The sequence below is a fragment of the Amblyomma americanum genome, chromosome 1 (genome assembly GCF_052857255.1).
Source record: "Amblyomma americanum isolate KBUSLIRL-KWMA chromosome 1, ASM5285725v1, whole genome shotgun sequence".
In the NCBI taxonomy this organism is placed as follows: domain Eukaryota; kingdom Metazoa; phylum Arthropoda; class Arachnida; order Ixodida; family Ixodidae; genus Amblyomma; species Amblyomma americanum.
Window position 1 is genome coordinate 401,323,716 of NC_135497.1, and position 17,026 is coordinate 401,340,741.

At 50.0% G+C, this 17,026-nt stretch overlaps 1 pseudogene; it reads right to left on the reverse strand.

The window, feature by feature from the left end:
• The window catches only part of LOC144123829 (stomatin-like), a 41,455-nt pseudogene extending 29,356 nt beyond the window's left edge, over nucleotides 1–12,099 (reverse strand).
• Between the last annotated feature and the right edge of the window lie 4,927 nt (nucleotides 12,100–17,026).

The following is a 17,026-nucleotide window of genomic DNA, read 5'->3' on the forward strand; positions in this document are numbered from 1 at the left end:
GCAGCAGCAGCAGCAGCAGCAGCAGCAGCAGCAGCAGCAGCAGCAGCAGCAGCAGCAGCAGCAGCAGCAGCAGCAGCAGCAGCAGCAGCAGCAGCAGCAGCAGCAGCAGCAGCAGCAGCAGCAGCAGCAGCAGCAGCAGCAGCAGCAGCAGCAGCAGCAGCAGCAGCAGCAGCAGCAGCAGCAGCAGCAGCAGCAGCAGCAGCAGCAGCAGCAGCAGCAGCAGCAGCAGCAGCAGCAGCAGCAGCAGCAGCAGCAGCAGCAGCAGCAGCAGCAGCAGCAGCAGCAGCAGCAGCAGCAGCAGCAGCAGCAGCAGCAGCAGCAGCAGCAGCAGCAGCAGCAGCAGCAGCAGCAGCAGCAGCAGCAGCAGCAGCAGCAGCAGCAGCAGCAGCAGCAGCAGCAGCAGCAGCAGCAGCAGCAGCAGCAGCAGCAGCAGCAGCAGCAGCAGCAGCAGCAGCAGCAGCAGCAGCAGCAGCAGCAGCAGCAGCAGCAGCAGCAGCAGCAGCAGCAGCAGCAGCAGCAGCAGCAGCAGCAGCAGCAGCAGCAGCAGCAGCAGCAGCAGCAGCAGCAGCAGCAGCAGCAGCAGCAGCAGCAGCAGCAGCAGCAGCAGCAGCAGCAGCAGCAGCAGCAGCAGCAGCAGCAGCAGCAGCAGCAGCAGCAGCAGCAGCAGCAGCAGCAGCAGCAGCAGCAGCAGCAGCAGCAGCAGCAGCAGCAGCAGCAGCAGCAGCAGCAGCAGCAGCAGCAGCAGCAGCAGCAGCAGCAGCAGCAGCAGCAGCAGCAGCAGCAGCAGCAGCAGCAGCAGCAGCAGCAGCAGCAGCAGCAGCAGCAGCAGCAGCAGCAGCAGCAGCAGCAGCAGCAGCAGCAGCAGCAGCAGCAGCAGCAGCAGCAGCAGCAGCAGCAGCAGCAGCAGCAGCAGCAGCAGCAGCAGCAGCAGCAGCAGCAGCAGCAGCAGCAGCAGCAGCAGCAGCAGCAGCAGCAGCAGCAGCAGCAGCAGCAGCAGCAGCAGCAGCAGCAGCAGCAGCAGCAGCAGCAGCAGCAGCAGCAGCAGCAGCAGCAGCAGCAGCAGCAGCAGCAGCAGCAGCAGCAGCAGCAGCAGCAGCAGCAGCAGCAGCAGCAGCAGCAGCAGCAGCAGCAGCAGCAGCAGCAGCAGCAGCAGCAGCAGCAGCAGCAGCAGCAGCAGCAGCAGCAGCAGCAGCAGCAGCAGCAGCAGCAGCAGCAGCAGCAGCAGCAGCAGCAGCAGCAGCAGCAGCAGCAGCAGCAGCAGCAGCAGCAGCAGCAGCAGCAGCAGCAGCAGCAGCAGCAGCAGCAGCAGCAGCAGCAGCAGCAGCAGCAGCAGCAGCAGCAGCAGCAGCAGCAGCAGCAGCAGCAGCAGCAGCAGCAGCAGCAGCAGCAGCAGCAGCAGCAGCAGCAGCAGCAGCAGCAGCAGCAGCAGCAGCAGCAGCAGCAGCAGCAGCAGCAGCAGCAGCAGCAGCAGCAGCAGCAGCAGCAGCAGCAGCAGCAGCAGCAGCAGCAGCAGCAGCAGCAGCAGCAGCAGCAGCAGCAGCAGCAGCAGCAGCAGCAGCAGCAGCAGCAGCAGCAGCAGCAGCAGCAGCAGCAGCAGCAGCAGCAGCAGCAGCAGCAGCAGCAGCAGCAGCAGCAGCAGCAGCAGCAGCAGCAGCAGCAGCAGCAGCAGCAGCAGCAGCAGCAGCAGCAGCAGCAGCAGCAGCAGCAGCAGCAGCAGCAGCAGCAGCAGCAGCAGCAGCAGCAGCAGCAGCAGCAGCAGCAGCAGCAGCAGCAGCAGCAGCAGCAGCAGCAGCAGCAGCAGCAGCAGCAGCAGCAGCAGCAGCAGCAGCAGCAGCAGCAGCAGCAGCAGCAGCAGCAGCAGCAGCAGCAGCAGCAGCAGCAGCAGCAGCAGCAGCAGCAGCAGCAGCAGCAGCAGCAGCAATCGAGAGCCCTCCGTTGTCGTCTTGGACGAAGGCAGCTGCAGCGAGGAAGCGAAGTGGAACGGTACCTCGGATGGCTCGAGGGTCGCTCGTGGGACGCACTGCGGCCATCTCTACTACTGAAACGGACTTGCTGGGGCTTTTAGGCCTCCTCCTCGGCAGCTAACTTTGCTTCCCACTGCTTCTTCTTGATTATGTATGTCGTACGGAAGAGTTCCTTGCAATGCTTGTCACCCGTCCGATGGCCTTTTCCACAAAGGCGACACTTGGGAACGCACTGATGATCTTCGGGCGGCGACACCACCGCACAGCCACAACACTTTAGGTTTTCACTGTCGCACACATCGGAGCGATGACCAAGTTCTCCACACCTGAAGCAGACTTCATATCTCTTTTTGAACAACCAGCAGGGCATGAGCATGCCTTCAATCCTGACAAACCTTGGAACGTCAGCTTCCAGAAAGGTTATAATAATAGTGGAAATCTGCCCATCCGACGCACTCCAGCGCACTCAACTTGCAAGATTCTTTTCTCACTTAAAGCACAAATGCTCTGATTAAACTTCAAGAAATAAATGCCATTAAATGGAATTGTGCAACTTCCTAACGTTCATAATTTAATTAAGATCACCTTATTATGAAATAGACTGCTGATTGTCTCAAAAAGCAAATTTTCCCAACTGTAGAATTCTTTTGCTGACATGCCTCACACTTTTTGCTCTGTGAAACTTTTTTATCGCCTTCTTTACTTTCTGGACTGCTTAGAAAAATGTTTGGAATAACTCCTGCGAGAGCATAAAATTTGATATACCATTTAAAATTTTCATATTTGGTACCTTCTTCCATGTTTTGTTTGAAACAAAATAAGTTCAATTTACTGCATATGGAAGTCCAATACTTTTTTATTCATACAAAAAAGTTTCATAGTCCTGCGTAAGAAAGTTTTTTTTACAAATTTTTGCAAGGCTAGGTTTGGCTACCAGTTCAAAATGTGAGATGGCGGTGACGAAACAAAAAACATTATTCTGCCAAAAAGAAGCTGGGCTAATGTTTGTCATAATACTTCAATAAGGCATTATTTTTTTAAGAAATCGAAGATGGTTGAGTACTAAGTCTGAATCAGTTCGCGTGGAATGACCCAATGACATATAAATGCCAACTGTGTGCTGGTTTGAAGGAGCCTTTATGATATTTTTGTAGCTCTATTAATAATGGAGTGTAGGTAGAATGCAATTTTTTCTGCTTCCACAATTGTAATGGTTCCATACCATGCCGTTTACTTTGCCTCTTGTGTGCAAGTTTGTATTGCTTTGTAACGAACTTTTAATGCAGGCATTCGACCCTTATGGATACTGCTGCTTCTGAGCAGTGTACTCAGCTGGACCAGTGGAGTGGTATGACTGTATCTACCTTTGCTAAATTTTCGAGAAAATTTTATTTATTCATCTTGCTGCTTGGTATTTTCATGTTTCATATGTGATGGCAAATGAAATGCAGGCCTGTCCTAAAGATAAATTTGGCCATTTGTTAACACCATTTTACAGTAGCAATGTTTGCGAAATGATTTATTCTATTTATCTAGTTTGTACTTTCTCTCACAACATGCTGCAAGTATGCCTTAAATAAAGGGAACCAGAACTCCTGGAGTAAAAAAATTTGCCTGACTTTTTTGTTGTGAACATTGTGATGCTACAGATAGTATTTGTGAACTCCAAATTCACACGTTTATGTGTATGTATTTCTTCGAGAGTGGGTGCAGAAATGAAACATCTGCTTGGAACCCGTTGTGATCGTTTTTCAGATCTAAACTTCATCTCATAAGAATATGTGACAGCATTTTAGTCTTGGTAAAACCGCACGCTGGGTAACAGAACACAGGCATGACACAGATACACTGCTGACTAACAGGTGAGGAATTTATTGCTTTGCTCAAAATAAAAAAACGAAGCGTCATCCAAAATGCAGAGGAGAAAATTCATGGAATAGTTGTTTTTTTCACATCTGTTGTAGTTATTTATCAAGATAGTCAATTTAATCTCTCGTCCAAGTCACTGGATTGTGGTTTATGGGGGTTTAACGTCCCAAAGCAACTGAGGCTATCAGGCACGCCATTGTGGAGGGTTCCAGAAATTTAGATCACCGGGGGTTCTTTAACGTCCACAGACTGCGCACTGTACACGCGCCTCTACAATTTCATCATCATCATCAGCCTTACTACACCCACTGCAGGGCAAAGGCCTCTCCCATGTCTCTCCAATTAACTCTGTCCTTTGCCAGCTGCATCCACCCTTTGCCTACAAACTTCTTAATCTCATCCGCCCACCTAACGTTCTGCCGCCCCCTGCTACGCTTACTTTCTCTTGGAATCCAATCCGTTACCCTTAAGGACCAGCGGTTATCTTGCCTTCGCATTACACGCCCTGCCCAAGCCCATTTCCTTCTCTTGATTTCGACTAGGATGTCATTAACCCGTGTTTGTTCCCTCACCCACTCTGCCCGCTTACGGTCTCTTAACGTTACACCTATCATTTTTCTTTCCATGGCTCGCTGCATTGTCCTTAACTTAAGCTGAACCTTTTTCGTTAGCCTCCACGTTTCTGCCCCGTAGGTGAGTACCGGTAAGATAAAGCTGTTGTACACTTTTCTCTTGAGAGAAATTGGTAAACAGCCACTCATGATCTCCGAGAACTTTCCATATGCGCTCCACCCCATTTCTATCCTTCTAGTTATCTCCCTCTCATGTCCAGATCAGCTGTCACTACCTGCACTAAGTAGACATATTCCGTCACAACTTCCAAGCTCTCGCTGCCAATTGTTAATTGTTGTCCCCTTTCTAGGCTGTTGAACATTACCTTGGTTTTCTGCATGTTAATTTTTAGACTCATCATTCTGCTCTGCCTGTCTAACTCATTGATCATTATTTGCAGTTCACCTCCTGACTGACTCAGCAAGGCAATGTCATCAGCGAATCGCACATTATTTAGGTATTCTCCATTTATTCTTATTCCCAACTGTTCCCAATTCAGACCTCAGAATACCTCCCGTAAACATGCGGGGAACAGCCTCGGCGAGGTCGTGTCTCCTTGCATGACGTCCTTCCTTACTGGAATTTTATTGCTGACTTTATGGAGGACTATAGTAGCTGTGCAGTTGATATATATATATATATCTTCTAGTATTTTGATATAAGGCACTTCAACCCCCTGATTACGCAATGCCTGTATGACTGCTGAGGTTTCCACTGAGGTGAATGTATTCTCGTAATCAATGAAAGCTATATATAGGGGTTGCTTATATTCTGCGCAATCCTCTATCACCTGATTGATAGTGTGAATATGATCTGTTGTGGAATGTCCTTTACGAAAGCCTGCCTGATTATTTGGTTGATTAAAGTCTAATGTTACCTTGACTCTATTAGCGATGACCTTAGAAAATACTTTGTAGGCAACGGATAGTAAGCTGATCAGCCTGTAATTTTTCAAGTTCTTGGCGTCTCCCTTCTTATGAATTAAGACATTGTGTGCATTCTTCCAAGCTTCTGTTACAGTCGAGGTCAAAAGTCATTACGTATACAGGGTGGCTAGTTTTTCTAGCAGGATGTCCTCTCCATCCTTCAACAGATCTGCTGTTACCTGATCCTCCCCAGCTGCTTTTCCCCTTTTCATTGCTTCTAAGGCTTTCTTTACTTCATCTTTCGTTACTGGCGAGATGACGCATTGCTGTGCACCGCTGTCTTTCTCATTAACGCTCCGATTACATAGGCTACTGTACAGGTCTGCGCAGAACTCTTCGGCTACGTTAACTATCTTGTCCATATTGCTAATGACATTGTCCTGCTTGTCTCTGAATGCTTACATCTCGTTTTTACCTATGCCTAGTTTCCTCTTCACTGCTTTTAGGTTATCTCCGTTCTTTAGAGCATGCTCTATTCTCTCCATATTAAACTTCCTTATGTCGGCTACCTTGCGCTTATTTATTAACTTTGATAGCTCTTTTAGTTCTATTCTGTCGGTAGGTTTAGACGCCCTCATGCATTGCCGCTTCTTAATCAGACCTTTCGTCACCTGAGATAGCTTTCCGGTATCCTGTCGAACTGTCCTACCGCCTACTTATACTGCGCACTCCGTAATTATTGATGTCAGATTATCGTGCATTGTATGAACATCAAGATCGTCTTCCTCAGTTAAAGCCGAATATGTGTTTTACAGCGCTATCCTAAACTCCTGTGCTTTCCCTCTTACGGCTAACTCGTTAATGGTCTCCCTCTTCACTAGTTTCTTTCGTTCCCTCTTCAAGTCTAAGCTAATTCGAGACTTTACCATTCTGTGGTCGCTACAACGCACCTTCCCGAGGACGGCCACATCCTGACCGATGCCAGGTTTAGCGCATAGTATGAAGTCGGTTTCGTTTTTAGTTTCGCCATTGGGGCTCTTCTAGGTCCACTTCCAGTTTTCTCGTTTGCGGAAGAAGGTATTCATGATCCGTAAATTATTTCTATCCGCGAATTCGACTATTAACTCTCCCCTGCTATTTCTAGAGTCTCTCCCATAGTCATCTACCGCGTGGTCATCAGCCTGCTTCTTGCCCACCTTCGCATTGAAGTCGCACATCAGTAGAGTGTACTGTGATTTTACTTCATTCATTGCCGATTCAACGTCCTCATATAAACTTTCAACGGTCTGGTCATCATGGATGGATGTGGGTGCGTAGGCCGGCACCACTTTCAGCTTGTACCTCCTATTCAACCTAATTACTATAGCTGCTACCCTCTCGTTAATACTGTAGAACTCCTCTACGTTGCCAGCTATATCCTTATTAATGAAGAATCCCACACCTAGTTCTCATCTATCCTCTAACCCGCGATAGCACAGTATGTGTCCGTCCTTCAGTACTGTATACGCCTCACCTGTCCTCCTAACTTCGCTAAGCCCTATCACATCCCATTTAATTTCCGCTAGTTCCTCGAACAGCAATGCTAGGCTAGCCTCACTAGATAAAGTTCTAGCGTTAAACGTTGCCAGGTTCAGATTCAATGGCGGCCTGTCCGGCTTGACAAGATCTGTGTTGTCTTTTGCATTACAAGCAAGGTGTAAAATAAGGTAAATTCCTAACATGTTTTGCATTGTGTCTGCATGTTATTTTTACTTTTGCTGGGTTCTGCCTCCCTTCCTTTCCTCTGTAATGCCGATAGCATTAGCAGCGATGGCGTAGAGGTAGATCATCCGCCTCGCGTGCAAGAGGACCGGGGTTCGAATCCTGGTGCCGCGCAATTCTCCACCGGGTTTCAAAAAAAAAATCCGCGTGTCGATGGAATTGCACAGCCAGGCCTGGCGTGCGGCCTGATCTCGGTGACCATAACCGACAACGCACTCTCTCACCAGAGCAGGATTTGACCACCCTGGTGTAGTACTTAGCCACAACATTCTATGACCTACAATTTTGCCTCCATCAAAACTCGAACGCTGCGGCCGGGATCGAACCCGCGTCTTTACTGACGATGTGCTTACTCAGGTTGAACAATTCTTATATATGATGTACGTCTGGTATATCTTGCGCATGAGCTATTGATTATATTTCCTTAGAGTTTTGCATTCTCAAAATTGTGGAATGCACTCATAATCTGAAAAGTGCCTTCCTACCATGCTGTCATGTCCCGTCTGTGTTGTTCACATGTTCCAGTAGATGTATGTTGACACACCGACCTTATTTCCAAAGATATGACACTCCTCATGGCAGAGGGATCTTGTACACTAAGCCACTGTCGCATACTGTGAATTTTTCTCTGTGCTTCGACTTACACGGGGCTGTCTTTGAAGCACCTTTGCTGGGAATCTTGCATACTAATTTCAGCATCTTTCTGTGAAAACAAGAGAAGCCATTGAAAGAAATTCTACAAGATGCAAAAGAAGGTCAAGTGACAAACATTGAAGAACGAAGCCCAAAAACCTGTGTGAAGCTAACAACTTCACGAAATTAGGGCTGGTTGTGAAGAAGGGTGAGGGTCTATGCCCTCTTTACGGCAGAAACGCACAAGGATAATTGGCCTTTTAGTGTAATTGTATCTGAATAAGGATCGAGGCAGCGACCATTCAGGTGGTGTCTGCAAGAATTGCTCTCCTTGCTCACCGTAGAAGATATTTCCTGGTAGAGAAGTAAGAAATGTCTGCATTCCTCTTGAAAAGTTGTCCAGAAATGTCTACTTCATTGTAATCAATGAGTTGCATTACACGCTCCCACATACCGACTTGTTTGAGATCGTAAGAGAAGGCGTTGATTCCATGTCAGCAGTACGATTCCAGAACCAATGCCGCTGAATTCCTAGAAGTGTTAACCAACTATTTGCGTTATACCTGTGTAAAGTTTAATGATGATCTGTACAATCAGTGGCTAGGAGTATGCACAGTTTCCTGCGTTGCAACAATTCTCAATGACACTCTGCTGACCTGCCTGTCAAGATCGCCAACTAATAGAAGCTTTTCGTGGCAAGAATATAATAACGACCTTCTGATTTGCGTTCAACTTCCTATTAATAAACAAGTTAACCAAGGGTAACACAAGGACATTGTTGACATTTTTTAAGAACTTTGAAGTTTCTCCCAACTTTGAGCTGACCAAAGATATGCCAGTGGAGGTACAGTTTCAGTTTATCTATGACTGTACATCGGAGAGGCCCATATATGGTTGTGTTATCTTCCGCAGTAGGAAAAATGCTCTACACTCTGAAATATGCCATAATCAGATTGTGTATTGTCCGTCAGCAGGAAAATGTCGAGGCTCGACTTATATCGTTATGTGAAGCTAGTTTCCCAGATGACCTCATCTGCAGCCTTGGATTGAAGGTAATGAAAGAAATTTGCCGATCTACCCCAACGAGGCTTCAAAAAGAAGAATGGAAGTTAGCTGTCATGCCTTATGTGCACTGTGTCAGGCACGCACTAAAGAAAGTGGTTGGGTGGGCTGCTCTGAACTTAGTATGCAACGCGCCCAGCAAAGGTTCTTCAAAGACCACCCGGTGTAACACGAAGCAGAGACAAATTCACAGCAGGCGACAGTGACTTGGTTTACAAAACTCCTTGGTCATGCAGAACATCATATGTTGGGAAAAAAGGCTGGCGTGTCCACATTCGTCTAATGAGAATTTTGCCTACACAGACAGGATATGGCAGCAGGCAAGCAAGGCACGTGTTGTACAGTGAAGGCATTCCGTGCTTTCGACGTTGTAAAATTCTTAGGAAATATAATTAATAACTCGTGCGCGAGATATATGCGATGTACATCTAATATACGAATTCTTCAACCTGCGTAAGCACATCATTCCTAATGTTAATGGAAAAAGAAATTGAATGGATATATAATCCAGCAACGGATATAATACGCGATTATATCTATATAAATAATCACGAGTTGTCACAAAATGATGACTCCATGACCTTCATTGTCGGTATTTTGGATGACGCTTCCTGCATTTATTGCGAGCAAAGTTAAATTCCTCAGTTAGTCAGCGCTGTATATGTGTCATCTTGTCGGTGTCCTGTTACCCTGCGCGGTTTTGCAAAGAATTATGGCCCGGCGGCTTTCTGTGAAGTAGTTTAGTGACCTCGTGCAAATTTTTCTTAAGGGCGTTTGAGTTTAGTGGCTGCAGACACGCAAGATAAGTTAACTTAGTATGATGCCTGCCTTTCAAGATGTCACATACTTCATATATTCTTCAATGCATAGTTTGTGTTGAGTTGAAGCTGACCATTGTCATGGGAGGGGTTGCATCGCTGACTTTGACACAGATACTATATTTTCTTATGTCACAGTGGATGTTACACCTGACTTGTCGTTCGTTTGATTGCAAAGCATTATGAAGTGCTCTATATTTTTCGTCTGTTGTCTTATTGTTTGGGGCCTTTTATAGTAAGTTCACTCTCAGCAAGGCAAGTGGTTTGCACTAGCTTGTAGCAATTAATGCGGAATTAACTGCATCGCCTGACCACCGTCCCTCCATTTCCTAATAGATAGCTTTCTGGCTCAACCATTGCTTTTATAATGCCGTTTAGAGCAATTTTTTTCTGGAACCACAGTGGCCTTCTTTGATTGGTTTAAGGAATAACAGCTGGCGCTTGCTCGCCATATGGGCAGATTTTATTCTGTTCATTAGCGTTTGCATGCATGATATCTTAGATGAACAATGAGAAGTACGTTGGCATTTTATAAGAATCATTGAGCAATGTAAACTGATATGAAATGTTGTACTGTTTATGTGGTAAATGCAGACTCGCACCATGCATGCCGTTCTGCAAAGGAAATCTTGATGTGGCTGAGGACCTGTTGGTCGAGGGAGGATAACTACTCGGCAGGCTCACCACTGCGGTTCACTCTACAACTGCCACACTGTCAAGCCTTCCTGAGGCTGGTTTATAATGATGCACAGGCAAGAATTTTTATTGTTTCCTCTGAAAAAATTAGGAGATAGATGTAACTGCAATTGAATCTCATTTTTGCAGCACGATAACACCAATAGAGCAGGCGTGGTGCAGTCGCTCCTTAGATGTCAGTAAATAATTCATTGCCGAATGTTCTTCCGCTTTGTTTGTGGATGTCTTTGTTCTGACAATAAAAATTTTCCACATTTCTACAGTATTGTGATTTGCGAATCAATAAATGTGTTTTGTTGTTGCACAGCCTGTCTATTGCTATAAAGATCTCCAGTAATACAGGTATATTACATTATGTAAGCATTATAATTGTAAATTTAAGGAACACTTAAGAAAGCAATTGAAAGCAATATAAGTGGAAACAATTTATGAACCCATTGCATGCATTCTTCGGAGGGGTGTAGGGGTGTTAGAAGCGCTAAAACGCCAATGGCTCGGCTGTAATAGCGTTCCAGTCGCCCCAACTCATTTCGATCACTTGTAATTTTTGGGCTGGTTCATTCGTGAAACACCCCTCGTGAAAGGTGTATGAAAAAACCAAGACTCCTTACTGGGCCGGTGCAAGAGTGGGAATTATAGACAGCTGAAAACACTTTTTTTTTATAAATAAGTAAATAAATAAATAAATAAATTTTTTACGGTGCAGCATAAATTCGTTGCCAATAGGAACAGGATGTCAACGCTCTGTGCTCGAGAGAACCGCATCACCTCTCTGCTTGTCCAGTGAGCTAAATCCCTGAACATTCAGGCTGAGGCGATGCACTAACGCCATGATGGAAAGACGGGACATCGACATGACAGTTACATACTGAAGTTTTGCCTCCATGAGTGCGGCTTCGGGCCGACTTTTTAGCCTGAGTACGGGCATTGCCGTCTCAGCTGTCCTTTGACTCCTACCGCGCGTTCTTCTTCGCGAGTCTGCCTATGTCCATTTCTTCGCCGGACTGCGGTCACCAGTCCAGCGGCTGGCTCCCCGATTCCTGGTGATGCGCTGCACCGGGCACCGCCTCTGTAGCGTCGCTGAGGAGCTGACAGGTTGCTCGTCGTCCTCCCGGCAGAGGGGCGCACGGCGGGTCAGGCCGTGGTAGTCCGAAGGGGTGAGGGCCTTGCACTGCGCGCAGGTCAGGATCCCCGTCAGCCGCAGCACGGAGCCAATTTCGCCACCAGGTACGCCCACCGTCCTCCGTCAGGGATGAGGTGAACTCATAGTCCTGACTCGCCTCGACCGCCGATCCAAAGGGTGGTAGTGGATCGGGTTAGAAGGCTACCGTTGTGTGGGAGACGGCCGGGACGTGGAGGCACCGAAGGCGAAGACCTCCGAGGAGCTCTACGGCAGCGCGTCAGAGGCCACGTTGGTGAGGCTGCCTGCAGCAGGTATTCCGGCCTGGTCCGCCCGGGATCAGTCGGCCCGGCGGTTCTCGGCCAGGTCTTCTCGGGGGGTGTCGACCGGGGGCTTCACGACCTGCTCCTCCTGTGTGGGTTGTCGGCCCGGCGGTGCTTGACTGGGGCTGCAGGTGGTTTGGGCGGCTCGGACGTCTCCGGCTTCCTTGTGGCAGCCGCATCCGCATATGAACGCAGCCGCAGCCAATCAGCCGCCACGCGTGGTCCCCCGCATCGTCTGCATGCCGCTTGACACCCCATTGTCTCGTGGCCGAAGGCCTCGCAGCGCGAGCAGCGCAGCGTGCGGTACGTTGCACCAACGTGGGCCGCCTGCGCGCAGCCTGTGGAAACCTTACGCACCCCGCGGTAATCGGACATCCGGGAAGCCCAGTCCGGTGACAAAATTGGGCACCGCGTTTCGCATTTCCATGCGCACCAGCCGCTGCGCGTTGTCGACGCGCCGGCGGCTTTTCGGGGATGGTGGGGTAACCTAGAGCACCTCGCCGTAAGGGCTCAGCGCTGAGGTCACCGAAGCGTCGCCTACGTAGGGGGCAGCCGAAACACGGTGATGATGACGGCAGCAGCGCCCACGCAGGTGACGGGTACGGAAGCGCCATACACAACGAAGGCATCCTCCGCTAACAGCTTCTCTGCCACAGCAGCCAAGGCTACGTGGATTCGAATATTGAAGCCGCCCTAGTGCTGTAATGTCTCCAGCCCCTTAGGGCTAACGACCGCCTCGAGGCCGTCGATGATGTCGTCAGCTGAGGCTTCACTTTTCTCGAAGAGAAGTTGAAACAGTGCGCCTTCGGAGGAGGCGCACGGAACGTAGGTCCTCCGGGAGGGGACCATTCGATGCCATGCTGGAGCCGGGTCGGGGAGCGAGGACAGCAGGTGGGACCCTGGAAGGGGGTGAGGGCCCGCGGGCAGCACTGCCACCAGGATCCGAGGTATCCCCGGCCAGCCTGACTGAGGCACGGCGCCGGGGCGATGATCCTGCAGGGTGGCGGCGCCTGCTGGGGGCGGGGTGGCGGGGTCCAGGGGTCCGCTGCGCTTCAGGCTGGTGCGTTACTTCTGCGAAGACAGGCGGCCTGTCCCATAACCCGAACGATATGTATGTATACATTTGTTCCGCTATATACTCTCCGACAACAAGAGGCCACGATCCGGAGACAGCTGTGAACTGAATCTGGGAGGCAAATAAAACCCTATGGCTTGTGGTATAGAAATAAAACCGCAATGAATAATAGGTAAACATTGTATACAAGCAGTTACTAATTGATGCGTTGCCATATCGCACCGCAAGCAAAATTCTATGCTGTTGCAAATGGGTTGCAAGCCCCAAGGATAGCGTTGGCCTGGCGGCCTGGGGCACAGCTGGAAACATCCGAAGGTCCCGGCAAAGGATGAGTCGACTGGCAACAGAACAACTTGTTTATTCTGGCATCGCAAAAGAGCAGCCGGTCAAGGCGACCACGTTACTCGAAGGAAGAAATCGAAGTCTCTCTTTGGCGTCCGGGGCAGCTGCTTTTATACCCTCGGAGTCGAGGGCAAGAAGGAACGGCTCGGGATGAGTCGCACGAGACGGCGACGCACGGACATGTTGAGACGTGAAGTGACGCGTCCACCGGGCCGGCGCCGGTCAGACCTCCTCGCCTCCCAGTTGGGGAGCTCCTCTCCCCGGCTGCCGCGCTTTGACAAGCGTGGGCACCAACATGCACACACACACACACGCACACACGACGACACGTGGCATTGAAACCTGCCTGGACGCGCTTGGCGGGAGGCGTTACGGCAGCACTGAACGGGCCCAAAATGACCGCCACTTTGAACGAAGCCCCGGCGTCCGTTGCATCCGCGCCGGCTATACCGCGCGTCGTAGGCGAAACGTAACAGACCGCCCCGCCGGGAGAAGGAGATCCCGATGGTCAGGGGACTGCATCCGCTGTCCGGAGGGATGTCGCTCGATGATGCTCGTAATCGAAACCTGTCGTCCCTCGACGTTGCTTGAGCGCGGCGCACAGAGAACGCCTCGTTCTCAGGTTCAGGATCACACAGGACACTGCAAAGTGACTTCGGGAGAGTTGCCATTTTTGTGCTCGTTCCCAGCAAGCGTTAGAACTACGCCGAAACGCAACCGCTCAGTCAGCAAGCACGAGACAACCCTCACTAAGCTCTGCCAGGCTCTTTCCCCTTTTATACTACTGCCTAGTTCCTTACAGTAGTCAAGCAGCACTCAGAACGCGTCCACAAATTGGAAAATTGCACTAGAAAGCACATAATCACTTTGAAACACTAAACAAAAGCAATATGTTAAAAATCCTGCCTCAGGAAGAAAACATCAGTAACAAACAACTTTGAGGCGGATTCCCACGTTAGGGGCCTCGACTTAAGCCTTCGGCGTTACCGTTGAGACTCCCCTTTTTGTAACGCACCTCAAAGGAATATTGTTGCAAAGCGAGGCTCCAGCGCAGGAGGCGGCCATTTTTGGGAGAGATGGTCTGCAACCATTGGAGAGGGCAGTGATCCGTCTCAATGATAAACCTCGAGCCGGCTAGGTAGCATGACAATTTCTGAACGGCCCACACGAGACACGCACACTCTTTCTTGATGGCGCTGTACGCCTGCTCACGACAGGTCAGCTTACGACTAGCATACAGGACGGGGTGTTCCACTTCTCCATTTCCCATTGGCACAGTACAACGCCCATGCCTCGCTCACTAGCATCGCACTGAACAACGAACCCTTTTGTGTAGTCTGGCGATCGTAGCACAGGCTGGCTTGTTGGGGCGCTCTTTAGGGAGCTAAAAGCTCTTTCCTTTGTCTCGCCCCAGACGACTGTTTGGGGCTCTGTTTTTCTTAGAGCATCCGTCAGGGGAGCCGCGATATCGGAGTACCTGGGGATGTACCTCTGATAGTAGCCGGCGACACCTAAGAACGACCGAATATCGGTCTTCGTGCGCGGTTGCGGGAAGTCTCGCACAGCGGCCACCTTTATTTCAGAGGGGCGGCGACGACCCTGTCCAATAACGTGACCGAGGTAGACAACCTCGGCCTGTGCTAATTGGCACTTGGGAGCCTTGACTGTCAAGCCAGCTTCGCGCAGGCGGGTTAGCACTGCCCGCAAGTGTGCCATATGCTCAGACCAGGATGCGGAGAATATCGCTACGTCGTCTAAATACGGTAAAGCGAATTCTTCCTGTCCCCGCAACACTTTGTCCATGAGGCTTGAAAAGCAGTATGGCGCGTTCTTCAAACCAAAACTCAAAACTTTAGGACGGAATGTTCCCGTTGGTGAAATGAACGCCGCATACCTACTAGCCTCGTCTGTAAGTGGAACCTGCCAATAACCCCTGACAAGATCTAGGGTGGAAATAAACTGAGCGCTACTAATTTTCTCAAGGCGCTCCTCGATGTTAGGGATCGGATAAATTTGATCCTTAGTGATGGAATTAAGCCTGCGGAAGTCGACGCAAGGACGAGGTTCCTTGCCCGGTACCTCAACTAAAATCAAAGGGGAGGTATAATCACTCTCACCCGCCTCAATAACACCGAGCTGTAGCATTTTCTTTACCTCAGCCTCCATAATATCGCGCTGGCGGGGTGACACCCGCTACGCCTTGGATCGTACTGGCTCTGGGGAGGTAAGTTCTATATCATGAGTAAGGACAGAAGTCCTACCAGGCCTCTCAGAGAACTGACCTTGAAACTCTTTTAAGAGTTGGTGTAGTTCGGTTTTCTGCTCAGCCGACAGCGGTGCTTTAATGATTAAGTCACTAATGACCTGATCAGTGGCTTCCCTGTTCGTCACTGAGCCTATTCCCGGAAGCTCGACCGGAAGCTCTTCTAACTTTCCCGTGTCGGGCATTTCCTCTTCAGTACCTGGTGCCTTCAACGCTACAGGCTCAATTTTATTCAGTTCGGACGTGCTCTGAATACCAGCTTGCTGCGCCTCCGACCCTTTCTCATTGTTCGACAACGTCGGACCCGCAACTACCGCCTTTGCAGCGAGCTCCCGAACTCTCGATCTGGTTAAGGCCTGAACGCTAGCCTCACCAAACAAAAGCCCCTTCTCGCGCAGGAGGTGATCGTACCTGTTCAAAAATAGGTACGGGTACTGGGGGGGGGGGGGGGGGGGCAGCATAGATGACACTACGGCCTCCGTCTCAAGTGCTCCGAAAGGTCCTTCAATAAGCACTTTTGCTACGGGCAGACACACGCTATGAGCTTCTACGGCTTGCTTGATCCATGCGCACTCGCCCGTGAACATATCGGGTTCTACGTAAGAGGGGTGAACTACATCCATTGTAGCTGCGGAATCACGAAGCACTCGGCACTCTTTCCCATTCACGAGGAAGTCTCGCATGTAAGGCTCGAGAAGCTTCATGTTCTCGTCAGTGCTACATAATGACAAACACACGACTTCTCTTTTTGTTTCTGGACACTGCGCCGAAAAGTGACCCGGCTTCTGGCACGTATAACAAACGCGCGCTTGCCTCCTCTCGAACCTCTTTCTGCGTTCGGCTTCGGCTGCCGCCGTCTCCTTACGTTCGGTCGGACTGCTTTCACTCGCATCCGCACTGCGTGTGTCCCCCCTTGCTCTCATGGGTGTGAACTTCGGCCTCTCAGACTTGGAGCCAAATTCACCCTTTTGACCGTCCTTAGCTCCGCGAGCCCGACTCGTCACAAACTCCTCGGCTAGCTCGGCGGCTTTAGCCACTGTACTAACGTCTGGCCTATCAAAGACCCAGTACCGCACGTTCTCAGGTAACCGACTATAAAACTGTTCTAGCCCGAAACACTGCAGAATTTTCTCGTGGTCACCAAACGCTTTCTCTTCTTTGAGCCACTCCTGCATGTTTGACATAAGCCAGTAGTCAAACTCTGTATATGACTCACTTCTGCCTTTTTCATTTTCCCGAAACTTCCGACGGAACGCCTCCGCTGACAGCCTGTACTTTTTAGCAGACTCGATTTCACTTGGTCGAAATCCTCTGCCTCCTCTCTCTTCAAGCGAGCGACTACATCGGCCGCCTCGCCGGGTAACAAAGTGAGCAAGCGCTGTGGCCACGTTTCCCGAGAGAACCCCTGCTTTTCGCACGTTCGCTCAAAGTTAACCAGGAACAAACCAATGTCCTCTCCAAGCTTAAACGGCCGCATCAGGTCAGTCATTTTGAACAATACCCGTTCTCCTGCACCGTGTGCCTGACTTCCATTACGAGCGCGTTCCATCTCTACCTCGAGACGCTTCATTTCCAAAGCGTGTTGACGGTCGCGCTCTTCTTTCTCTTTACCTTTTTGTTCT